General features: G+C 39.4%; 1 long non-coding RNA gene and 1 pseudogene across 1 annotated transcript; one reads left to right on the plus strand and one right to left on the minus strand.

Moving 5' to 3' along the window:
• Positions 1–3023: 3023 nt before the first annotated feature.
• Positions 3024–8795, plus strand: LOC117293968. Its single transcript, XR_004519494.1, has 4 exons — positions 3024–3360; positions 4980–5099; positions 6216–6372; positions 8197–8795. It is a non-coding gene; the product is annotated as an uncharacterized LOC117293968 (long non-coding RNA).
• Positions 8796–10385: 1590 nt separating this feature from the next.
• LOC117293215 lies at positions 10386–11390 on the minus strand (annotated as a pseudogene).
• Between the last annotated feature and the right edge of the window lie 1099 nt (positions 11391–12489).

Raw genomic sequence — 12489 nt, forward strand, 5'->3', positions numbered from 1 at the left:
AAACATTGCTCTCTTTGAAATAACATAGTTTTTGAGAAAGATACAGTTTTGCACTCAAATATTATTTTCGGCAATTTTGGGCAAGTTTGAAAACGCCAGATAATGTCTGGCGTTTTCAAACTTGCCCAAAATTGCCGAAAATGGCTCCCTCCTTTGTCGGCTTGCATCGCTTAGATCCAAGCCACAGACACAAAACAAAAACAGGAAACTGTAGCCCATGATTAGGGCTTTCCGTTGGTGTATAGTATGTGCGAATCCAATAATATCTTGGATATGATATGGGCCTCCGTGTAATGTCATTATTTGAAGACAAACTCACTTTTTTAGCCTTTTTCTCCCTTAGGGTGAGGGGTAGCTTTTTCGCCTCCCTTGTTGTGCAGACTTATGCCACAGACAAAAAAACAATTGTAAACGTGTAGCCCTTGAATAGGGCTTTCCTCTGGTGTATAGTATGTGCAGATCAAAACATTTCTTGGGGTTCAAAATAACCTTTGTACTTTGAATTTCTCTCCAGAATGGCTAATAATGACGTCCGGAAAACACTCTTCGTGCCAACCATTCGGAGTAGGCTTGCTTAAACGTTTTTTGAGGACCACGGAGTTGATGCAGGGTCTCCGCAAGTTGATCATCGGATGCGGTATTTTTCAAGCCACACACAGGTACCCAGATTATTTCTCTAGCCTACCAAGTTCAGGAATAATGGTCAAGCTCACAGACTCTGAGCGAACTTGTATGCCAACCATTTTCGGCACCCCGTTTCCTGGCGTTTTCAAACTTGCCCAAAATTGCCGAAAATGGCTCACTCCTTTGTCGGCTTGCATCGCTTAGATCCAAGCCACAGACACAAAACAAAAACAGGAAACTGTAGCCCATGATTAGGGCTTTCCGTTGGTGTATAGTATGTGCGAATCCAATAATATCTTGGATATGATATGGGCCTCCGTGTAAGGTCATTATTTGAAGAGAAACTTACTTTTTTAGCCTTTTTCTCCCTTAGGGTGAGGGGTAGCTTTTTCGCCGCCCTTGTTGCGCAGAATTATGCCACAGACACGAAACAATTATAAACGTGTAGCCGTTGAATAGGGCTTTCCTCTGGTGTATAGTATGTGCGGATCAAAACGTTTCTTGGGGTTCAAAATAACCTTTGTACTTTGAATTTCTCTCCAGAATGGCTAATATTGACGTCCGGAAAACACTCTTCGTGCCAACCATTCGGAGTAGGCTTGCATAAACGTTTTTTTGAGGACCACGGAGTTGATGCAGGGTCTCCGCAAGTTGATCATCGGATGCGGTATTTTTCAAGCCACACACAGGTACCCAGATTATTTCTCTAGCCTACCAAGTTCAGGAATAATGGTCAAGTTCACAGACTCTGAGCGAACTTGTATGCCAACCATTTTCGGCACCCCGTTATCTGGCGTTTTCAAACTTGCCCAAAATTGCCGAAAATGGCTCCCTCACTTGTCGGCTTGCATCGCTTAGATCCAATCCACAGACACAAAACAAAAACAGGAAACTGTAGCCCATGATTAGGGCTTTCCGTTGGTGTATAGTATGTGCGAATCCAATAATATCTTGGATATGATATGGGCCTCCGTGTAATGTCATTATTTGAAGACAAACTCACTTTTTTAGCCTTTTTCTCCCTTAGGGTGAGGGGTAGCTTTTTCGCCGCCCTTGCTGCGCAGAATTATGTAGCCGTTGAATAGGGCTTTCCTATGGTGTATAGTATGTGCGGATCAAAACATTTCTTGGGGTTCAAAATAACCTTTGTACTTTGAATTTCAGGAGTTATGGTCAAGTGCACAGCGAACTTGTTATGCCGACAATTTTTGCCGCTTTTTACACCGCTTTGCCTCGCCAACCTTGCACTAAATTGACTGAAGATGGCTCCCTCTATTGTCGGCTTGCATCGGCTAGGTCTAGGCCCAAAAAATCAAACAAAGACATGAAATTGTAGCCCTTGATTAGGGCTCTCCGGTGGTGTATAGTATGTGCCAATCTAAAATTGTCTTGGTCAATGTTGTCGCTTAGGGTGAAGGGTAGCTCTTTCGCCGACCTCGTCGCGCAGACTTGTGCCACATACACACAACAAACATGAACTGGTAGCCCTCGAGTGGGGCTTTCTTTTGGTGTATAGTATGTGTGGATCGGGTGATATCTTGAGGGTGATGAGAGCCTTTGTACTTTGAATTTCTCTCCAGAATGGCTAATGTTGACGTCCGGGTTGCAATCTTCAACCCAGTCATTTTGAGTAGGCTTGCTCGGATGTCTTTTTGAGCACCACGGACTTGTTGCGGATTCCCCGGAAGTTGATCATCGGACTCGGCAATATCCAAGCCACACACAGGTACCCAAATTTTCTCTCTAGCATGCCAAGTTCAGGAGTTAAGGTCAAGTGCACAGCAAACTTGTTATGCCGACCATAATGTTGACGTCCGGGTTGCAATCTTCATAAATTTTTAATAATTTTCATAAATTGTTAATAACTGCAAATTGATATAGAAAGTTTTCGTTTTTTAAGGAAAAAATTTCACGACCTCTGAAAAAAACACGAAAATTGTGTTATCCTTTCAGACCACTAAAGCATAATATTTCTGTTTAGTTAATGTGCACGTCAGCCGTTTTGATTTTTTGCCAAAACAAAACGAACACGAAAACACTTTCCCGAACCGACTTGCCGCCAGTTTTCATGAATAAATTCCCAACGTAAATAGGACCAACTTTGAAGGCCTAAATCGTCAAACCTCCTCATAAGTTGAAGCCCAGAACATCTGGTTGTGATGGATCATCATAGTTAAACAATCTATTAGGTGCATGACCTCCAAAACGTCCTAACTAAAAAAAAGTTGTGGGTTTACAAATTATGATAATGAGCTCGGCGCATGAATAATTTGCGATGGTCGATTTACAATAGTGCACCCCCTCTATCGACGACCTAAGGACGCCCTCCTTAGTCCATGTTGTGTTTTGCTGGTGGTTAGTTTTAAGATAATTTTATAAGCTCAAGAAGTTGGCTCGAACACACCATCTGATGGTACCCTGCAACACAGCTGTCGTCAATAACCCAGTGATGTGGATACTAAACGCCCATATTATGTGAACGAAGGGTAGACATCTACAATTAATTTCATGTGTTGGAGGGATCAAAAATTAAATAACCGGAGATAATTTGTGTGTCTCTATGGACTATCTGACGGAGGCTACAGGAAGGATCGAGTGTGGTTTGCTTCTTCTTGAGTCGAGCAAGCGACCGCGAAAACAAAACTACTGACTGAAGAAACAACCACAGCCACGACAGCAGCCATTACACAAGCCTAACTGTGCTTTGACGTCGTTTTCCGTTGCACTGTCACTGTGGTAAGCATATTTCATTTCTTCATTAATTCTTTTGGCTAAAAAAGCAATTACAAAAACTAGCCCCCGAACTAGTCATGCTAGTCATGCTAGTGCACCACATAATAATAGTAATAATAATTTTCTAGTTAGAAGTAATGCTAGTCTAGCTAGACAATGTTATTATTGTTATTTTAATGTCGTTCTGTAACTTCTGTTCCCAGAAGTTCCTTGAAATTAATAACTCATAGACAGATAGATGAAATGGCATCCTTTTAATCATTCCTCATGAAAAGTGAATTCATGTTTCAGACCTTTTGTTTGTCAGCAATGACTCTACCAAACCCCTTTTAAAGACACTAAGAATCCATGAAAACCAATGCAATGATGCAACTGTAGGCCTATTTATATAGTAACACAGATTATATGTAAAAATTTGACTTGCCACTGTCTTTAAGAGCAGTGACCACAACAAATCAATAATGTGTACAATTGTTTAAGTTCATATTTTAATTATAATTAATATAGTGCGTTTATTTAGGGATACTTTTACTTTCTTTGTAATTTCTTGAACCAGTGAAGCATCTTGTTTACAGCAGTTGTGGGTGTTTCGATACAGAAGAGTTGCCTCATCTGATTGCAACCCTCATTTGTACTAACTTAGTATTTATTTCTTTATTTATTTACTTGTAACCATTATTCCTGTAATTTTGTTGTCATTCAAATGGAATTAAAACAAACAAACAAACAATATGGAACCAGACTATTTTCCCCATCTACCTCAATTTGAACTCATATATATGATAGGAGGGGATTATTTGTCCATTTTACGAAAAGTATTGATGCCTTCTTTTTACAGCATTTTGTTGAATAAGCCTTTCCGTACTGAGTGTGAGATCTACGGTATTGGCATAGCCTACCCTCCTGCTAACATATATAAGACTCTATTCAGACAGAGACATATACAGGTAGGCCCCTAATTAGTCATTCTATAAACAGTTACATTTTGACTAATGTCTGATACAGTGGCTTGATCGGTCATATTAAGAGAGCACTCAAATTGGATTCCTCAGACTAAATACAGTGCTGCTGCATCTCATGGTTGAAGGCAGGCATTCTGTAAAGCAGCCTCCAAATGGTCAAAGCAGTACGAGTCACCATACCCATTAGTTCAGAATCGTACATTAGGTGTTCACCGTCTCTATGCAAAAAGTTGAGCTGAACCATGTGTCATAGTAACTGTCTCTAGTCTGGGTAACTTAAATGATGTGTAAGCGCTCACTTTTGGCTGAGTACCCAAGGCCATTTCCATTTTCCAAAGGACACTACCATTGTCTTAAAGTGAAGGGGAAACATTTGGAGGGCAACAAGGCCAAGAGCGTGGGCAACAGAGGCCATGCCCTTCTTGGCCTGCCTGTGCGTAATCACAGGCGTGCAAATGGCTTACTATATCCCTATTGGGAATATATAGGTATGAGGTTTTCCACACCTTTAAGAAATTGTGCTGGATGTAACCTTTGATTTAAATGGCAAACATCCTCTGTATCACATTGTTTTTTGGTGCCCTTTTAGACAAAAACTGTCAACCCTACATGCTTTGTCTGAGTTCTTACACTCTTGAATTGTTGTTGTTTGTTTCCTAGCTGTTGGGGCGCTCAATTGATTTGAATCATCTGATCACTCAAAGAATCAGCACAGCTATGTACAAGAGTCTGGAGATTGCCATTTTTGGCTTTGAGAGCAGTGATTTTACAGGCATTGTGGTAAATACCTTTTTTAAAGGTAGTGTGGTTTTAAGTCTTGTCTAAATCAAATACAAGGCAGTCTTAGCTAATAATTATAAGAACTGCCTTATGTTGATCCAAACTAAGGTAGGCTTTATTAGAATTACTATGTTTTCAAACTTTGCATAACAATACAGTTTGTAGCTGCTTTACATATTTTGTGGGAGCCAAAATTTGTGTGACAATTGGACACTCTCAAGGTTAATTTACACAGTCTAAAGCCTGGTTCATGCTTCCTGCAAATGCAAAGCGCATTTTAATGTCACATTGCAGTTTTTCGCAGCGATTATTTTGCAGGAATTTAACACGATTCAACTGTTTTGTATCATTGTGTATTTGTGACGTCACAATTTGTTTCGCATTCGCAGGAATTATGATCTGGGCTGAACCCTCCTATTCATTTATAATTGAATCAGTTTTGAAGCGTATTTGGGAGGGCAGTTGCACCCTACTAGCCTGTTGAAGTTTTACAAACATTCTGCCTTTTGATAGCAAAAACTGTACTTTACCCATGAACCAAATAATTTACTATCCCATTACATCAAATGTAGGGCCTACTAATATTACCCATAGCAACAGCAGCTTCTTGGTACTTTGCAAAGATTTGCGTCAAATTGGTATGAGGGCGCACTCCTGGAGTCGCCACCATCACCTGTTCTCTTTCAATCGCTGCTCTTCTCAGCTCATCTACACTTCTACCACTCCACTTTGTCACGTCCAGCTCAGCTTAGGATGACCTCTGCCTAGAATTGTATAAGTCTGGGCCCAAATTATGTACGGGGTTGTTAACTACAGTAGGTATTGACTGCTTTTACTTCTGCTATGGTAAAACCACTTCTCCTTTGGTGATCAGAGGAGCAGTCTAGTTTCTCTTGACTTCATCTTAGGTTAACGAAACAAGCGGAGGATGACTTTGGTAGTCACAGTTTTAACCATAGCTCTTAAACCAGTCAATATTTGTATACAAGTCAATGTATGCCTAAGTGTTAAGGGCGTGGCCTGGGTGTTTTCCACTGCATCAAACCCTAGTTTCAAAAGATTTGTTTGATATATCTACCTCCATGATATTATGAATTCACATCTTTGCTCCTACAGTGTGAAAACCCAGGTAGAGCTTTGGTGAAGGGCTGAACTGGGTCAGCTGTGCCTTGATCACTCTGCTTGGCCAACAGAAATGCTTTGAAGCACTGGATTTCTGCTACCACAGTGCAGAAAGTGGATGCATGGTGCAGATGCATACATTAACGGCATGGTAAGTTTTATTTCAACATACAGCCAATGAGATGGCCTGTAATAATGATAACATCAATAAAACAGTTATTATAATAGCGCATTGTCACACTCATGGGGCATCTCAAAGCGTTCGTTATTTGTCTACAATGTGTAAGGAGCTTTGTTTGAAACAGAATACTCATTTATTTACCCAGCACCATGTGATGGGACGTGGTGCAATCTGCAGCCAGCCTTCCCATACCCCTGTGCATTGAAACCATGTACATAATATACCCAATAGTCATTCAATTGTGCCAAGCATATACTTTGTATATTTTATGACTCCGTCGATCTACCCTACTCATTATCTACCTAAACTCATGTGTGTGTTTTTGTCTTTGTAGTGTAAAATAATTTTAAAGAGGTACATGTAGCTCTTTAGAAAACTGCATATTTTTGCTCAATCTGTTCTTGTATCCATGTCATTCATTTTCTTTCCTTCTCACTGATTGATATATTTGTTGCTGTAATGAATATGAATTGATTTGTGGCTTTAAATTTCTCATATTGCTTATTTATAAATGTGAATCTGTACATCGGTATGAATTCATTTGTTGCTTTAATTTCTCATATTGCATATTTATAATTAATATGAATCTCTACATTGGTATGAATTCATTTTAGGGTTTAATTTCTCATCTGCATGCCATCTTGATTGTACAATCTGATATGTATTTACCTGTGTTAATTTTGATTTCATGGCCCAACTTGGGTTACTGTCCCAGTATGTAATAGGCCGACCAGCATGGCCTGTTCTTTTTTGGGCACACTGAAGCATTTAAACTTGTCAATATTTTCTACATAATGCCACTTTTATATTCTGTGTTTATGTTGATGGCTTTGCCCAACTTTCTAAAACAGGGTGGCCTGTTTTATATGCCAGGACTGTCCCATATTTTGCTGTGATTCTGTGATCTAATGCTTTGCCATTTTAGCTTGAAATTCACTTGTCTCCAAATGCCAATTCTAACCATATTGTACTGTGTTTATGTATAATATGTCATGGCCCAACTTGGGTTACTGTCCCAATCTATAATAGGCCGGCTACTGGCCTGTTCTATACTTCGGCACATTGAAGCCAGGAAAGTCCTAAAATGTTGTTGGGATTCTGTGTTTGAATAATGCTTCACCGTTATTTCCCTATATTGATTTGTTTTTGTTATTTATTCATTGCATTTAAACTTCATTGCATCTACATTATACTGTGGTTATCTTGATGTCATGGCCCAACTTTCATCTAAACCTGGCTGGCCAAACAGAAGCCAGGACGGACCCAACTGTTGTTGAGATTCTCTGCTCATAAGCCTTCATTGATTTGCTCTCTCTTTATTTACACCAAATTTTATATACATTTCTATTCTTTATGTGACATTGGGTTGCTTCACATCTGAAGTAAGTCAAACAAATGTATATATTAAATGTTGAAAGATCTTTGGTTTGTCAAACGTTTTTCCAAAAAAGATTTTGTATTCTATGAGCATAGGCCTAAAGTGTAATATATCTTGTTCTTTAAACATTATTATATTTTAATATATTTTCATGTATTCAAAATTAATTTCTCAATTAACAATTACTTGTAGTAAACTTAACTAATTATAAAATTAACAAAATATAGAAACTAGTTAGGGCTCGCTTAATATTTATACACAATATACAAATATATAAATTAGTGTTAAATGAACTTATTGAGGTTATATATTTCATCCTAAATGTTTTAATTTGCTAAAAGTATGTGAATGAGAGTATAAGAATTACTTTTCTCTTTGAATCATTGTCTAACTTTCTTGAGGATTTTCTTTTATAGGCCTTTGGCATCTGCAAGTACCAGACTCTGAACAACCAAATCGTCTCTGTATTGAACAAGTACCTGAAGGCAAACGAGAGTGACACCACGCCTGTGGAGAAAATCCGTTGCTATCAGCCACCAATTCATCAGTCAGTCATTGATGGAGGAATGTAAAAACAGAAATGATGGAAGACTGAAGAGGCATGAGGGAAGCAGTACTTGGAAACGAAGCTTCAAAACAGGATTTAAACTGAAAAACAAGGCATCTTAGGTAAGATATATTGAAGAATGTGTCCATAAGACACACACATTTATATGCCCATCTGCCTTCATATGAAGTATGGAGGGGAAAGTTCGTAGTTCAATTTATTTCCACTCAAGCATTTATAACAACAAAATAATATTGCAGGACCGGAAACTTAATAGATTAGGTGGGGGGGTCTCTTAACAGCAAGCTTGTTGGTTTGATGAAGACCCCCAAGTTTGTGTACATACATACGTATCTGTGAGAAAGAACAATGCAAACAAGACTGAGATCATTGAAAGAACACAAACTAGTTACACATGAAAAGACAAGGACAAAACACTCTATTTATTCTTACCCCTAAAGAATTGCAAAAAAATCAGATATATGTGACCCTCTCTAATACTTAAGAAAGTCGAATAAGGATAGAGGCTAACGGCAAGTTGTTTTCTTTACACTCGGTGCACCATTTTATTTCCTGAAACAGACGAAGACAAAATACATGTTGTCAGGTCTTCGCTGGAATCATTATCTTAATTAACTTATAAAACAAATAATCACAGAACAGTATTTATGTACAAACAGTATTAAATGAAATCGTAAACGGCTTTAAATAAACAGCTATGTCTCAAGATCATGACATGTGATTTTCACATCATGCGCCATCTTGATTATCGATGGAAAACAACAACTTAAATGCAAATAAAACTTGGCCGATGCTCCTGATCGGAAATGTTTTAAAGAACAAACACTTATAGATAGCAACTCTTGTCAAATAAACTACAAGGGTATAGTTCAACAAATAAATAATAAACTTGTATTCAGAAAACTAAACCGGGACAAATCTTTAGTCCGGCAATCAATCAATTCCATTAAATCTCCAATAATCTCGAAATGAATAAAAATTGAATCAATAGTGGTTGAAGATAAACACCAGTTTACAATAATGTACATTGAATGATGATTTTTAGAGGGAAAATGTATGAAAAATAAACCAAAAGATTATTACCTGAAACAGACGAAGACAAAATACATGTCGTCAGGTCTTCGCTGGAATCATTATGAGGGTGGCGGAAGCGCGCGAAATTGAAATGCTTCTCAAGAGAGGGCGCTTCGCATGAATAATTAAATGTTACATAATAAGTAAGTGCAATAAAAATAACGGTGGGGGGGTACAATTTCTATGACCGTCACATATATTTTCCTCAACTCTTTCATACCTCAACTCAGAATTGGAATAAGAAAAAAAAACAGCCCCCCCCCCATCCCTGACCCCCCCCCCCAAAAAAAAAAACCCAAAGCCAACAAACATAGCAGTCCTTATTTACACAGAATTGTATGTATGGGGGGTGGAAATGTATGTATGAAAAAAAAAATGATAAAGGTGGGGTTGCATTAAGTAAATTCCTACTTCCAATGGTTGCTTTGTATGATAGAAGGAATAACCTATACATAAATAGTAAGCTTGCGGGTACAACCATGTGTAAATCTCTGTTGTGTGAGGGTTTGTCTAGTAGGTTTGGTCCTTAGTAATATTTTCTACAGTATACAGTGCTTACAGTGTACATTGTACAGTGCTAATAATTATCGCAGACCAGTTTATAATATGGGTAAAACCAAAATGAATATTCCTTATCCCTGATGCAAATTTAACATCTATAAATCGTTACAGTTGGCCTACCCTCTGCATAGAATTTGAACCGCATCGGGCAATCTCGTTGGTCTAGCTGGTAGGACACTGCTCTAGAATTGCAAAGGTCGTGGGTTCGAATCCAAGTCAAGTAATATGCCTGTGATTTTTTTTACCACAGAACTCGGGAATGTATTGAGTATACAGTGCTAACACACAACAGCGTATATGGGTGAAACCGAAAATGAATAACTATTTTCTACATACTTTGCATGTTGAATGTATAAAGACATTAAAGAGAAAATGATATCAAAAAGTTGTTGTTTACTTTGTTGTTATTTAAGCCTGTATCTGACACGTTCATTGTGGGTGGGGTGTTAAAATGTAGTATAGTCTTTTCACCGAGATTGACTGAACAGGTCGTTGGTTCACAGTCCCACTTCTGACAGAGGTCTGATTCGTCTGGTGCGAAGCTTTTCGTAGTATCCCATCGAAGCCCTTACACAAGTCTGCACATCTGCAGGCAGGCTGTCCGGAGCAGGGGGAGGTTGTGGACTAAAAAATCCACTGCTACTAAATGCGTTATCAAAATATCCAGCTCTTTTGTTTGACCGTTTGAGTGTCTTAGATGTTACCCACTTGTCCATGACTTCACCTCCTGCTTCCCAAGACAGAAGCTCTGGTTTGTAGGGAATACCCATCTTGAGGCAATAGGCAGACAAGATGCCAGGTGGGTCAGCTAAGAGGTCATCAGTATCGAGGATGACGGGCTCTTGATGGAGTTCATTTTCCACGTACTCTATCAACTCGTAAAGCTCCTTGAACTTATACCCGGCAGGAAACAATGAAACTGGTAACTTGAGCAAATCAACTTCTTCGCCGTATGCTTTTGAAAACATTTTTTTGCATGATACGAAAACCTTGGCCGGATGGCGAATCAAGAAGCTGTATCTGAATCCTTTGGGAAGCATGTGATACTTAGCATCGAGATAGTGAACCAAATCCTTGCAGAGTAAGATCTTGAAATCTTCTTAAGATGCTGATAAGAGATCATCTCTGACAAAGCCGTAAGTGCAGACTGACGCCTCAAAACCTTGGACACCGTCATCGACAAGGGCTGATGGAGTCTCCCTGAAGCGGTTCTCATGCAAGCGCTTCTCATATGGGTCAAACGAGTCTGGATTCTGATTTTTTTCTCTCTGGTCCTGAATTGAAGGCACATCCGTAAGGCTCGAGAACCACCTGTAGCCCTTCAACACAGCTGAGACATTTGACCAGTGCTGTGGATACTGAGCGCCCTGTGCACCACAAAAAGATTCGTTTTATTTCATCAGCCATAATCGTTGATTGCCGATGAGGTCCTGTAACAAAAACGAACAGAGCAATATAATCAAATCAACCGATAAAGTGAAGACTTACATATTAACAAACAAAGCAACGATACAACAACTGCTGCATATTTGACTGGAAAAGCCTTCGAGAAGTCACAGTTCTTCTGCAAAGAAACAGCCTCTACCGTTTTTCCCGAAGTTGCTGGTTTTCCCAAGCGCTTTTGGCATTACCTAACTACCAGTATAGGCGCGTTTACAGTGTAAAGAAATGCCTTTTGAAAAATCACAGTTTTACAATGAAACAGTACGTAGTCTAAAGTTCATCTGAAACTCCACAACGCTTTTGCTTTACACGATCTGTGCAGATAAGCAGATAAGCAGCGTTCCGATTGACTGACTAGTCCTGTCACGATAAGGTCACCATTACTGAGTTTCCAGGCACCGATGGCCATGAGCCATCGGCTATGGGGATAAATTTCACCATTGAGATTCAAATCACCTGTGAGCCGTCAGCTTTAAAGTGGGGAAATAATTCATCAATACGCTTCTTCAGTTATGGTGATTGAGGGTCACTTTCGAACTTCCAGGCACCTCTGAGCCGTCAGCTACTGTTGTCTCGGTTCACAAAGACATTCGCATGTTTTATTTCGCAGCCTCACTACCATGCATGTGCAGCGGGCGTGATCGTCTGCTAGCTTTGTGCAAGTCTATTCTCGCTACGTTGGGCAGCGTATTGAGGACAAAGACTGTTATAGTCCAGCTAGCTGCTAAGGCCCATTAGGTGGAAAAAGTGTGCATTAATAGTTACGGGCGATAAAGTTTGTAAACGAAATTCAAGGCACTTCTGAGCTATGGGAATTTAGCGCGGGTGCAACTTTGTGTGATATTTTATTCTGTCACATCGCTTTTTCAACACAAGAAAATATCTTTGTAAAATGATTACAGTTTAAACTAACTTTGTTTGTAGAAACCGTCAGTCACGAGATGGTGGCATATTTGTTGCCCTGCGTACACCAAGCTTGTGCTTAAAACACTCTACCAACGTGCCAAGAGATTTGGTGTGCCCCCCCCCCTTTCCCATGAGGTGAATTGTGTCTATAGCGCCC

The sequence above is a fragment of the Asterias rubens genome, chromosome 8, assembly GCF_902459465.1.
Source record: "Asterias rubens chromosome 8, eAstRub1.3, whole genome shotgun sequence".
In the NCBI taxonomy this organism is placed as follows: Eukaryota; Metazoa; Echinodermata; class Asteroidea; order Forcipulatida; family Asteriidae; genus Asterias; species Asterias rubens.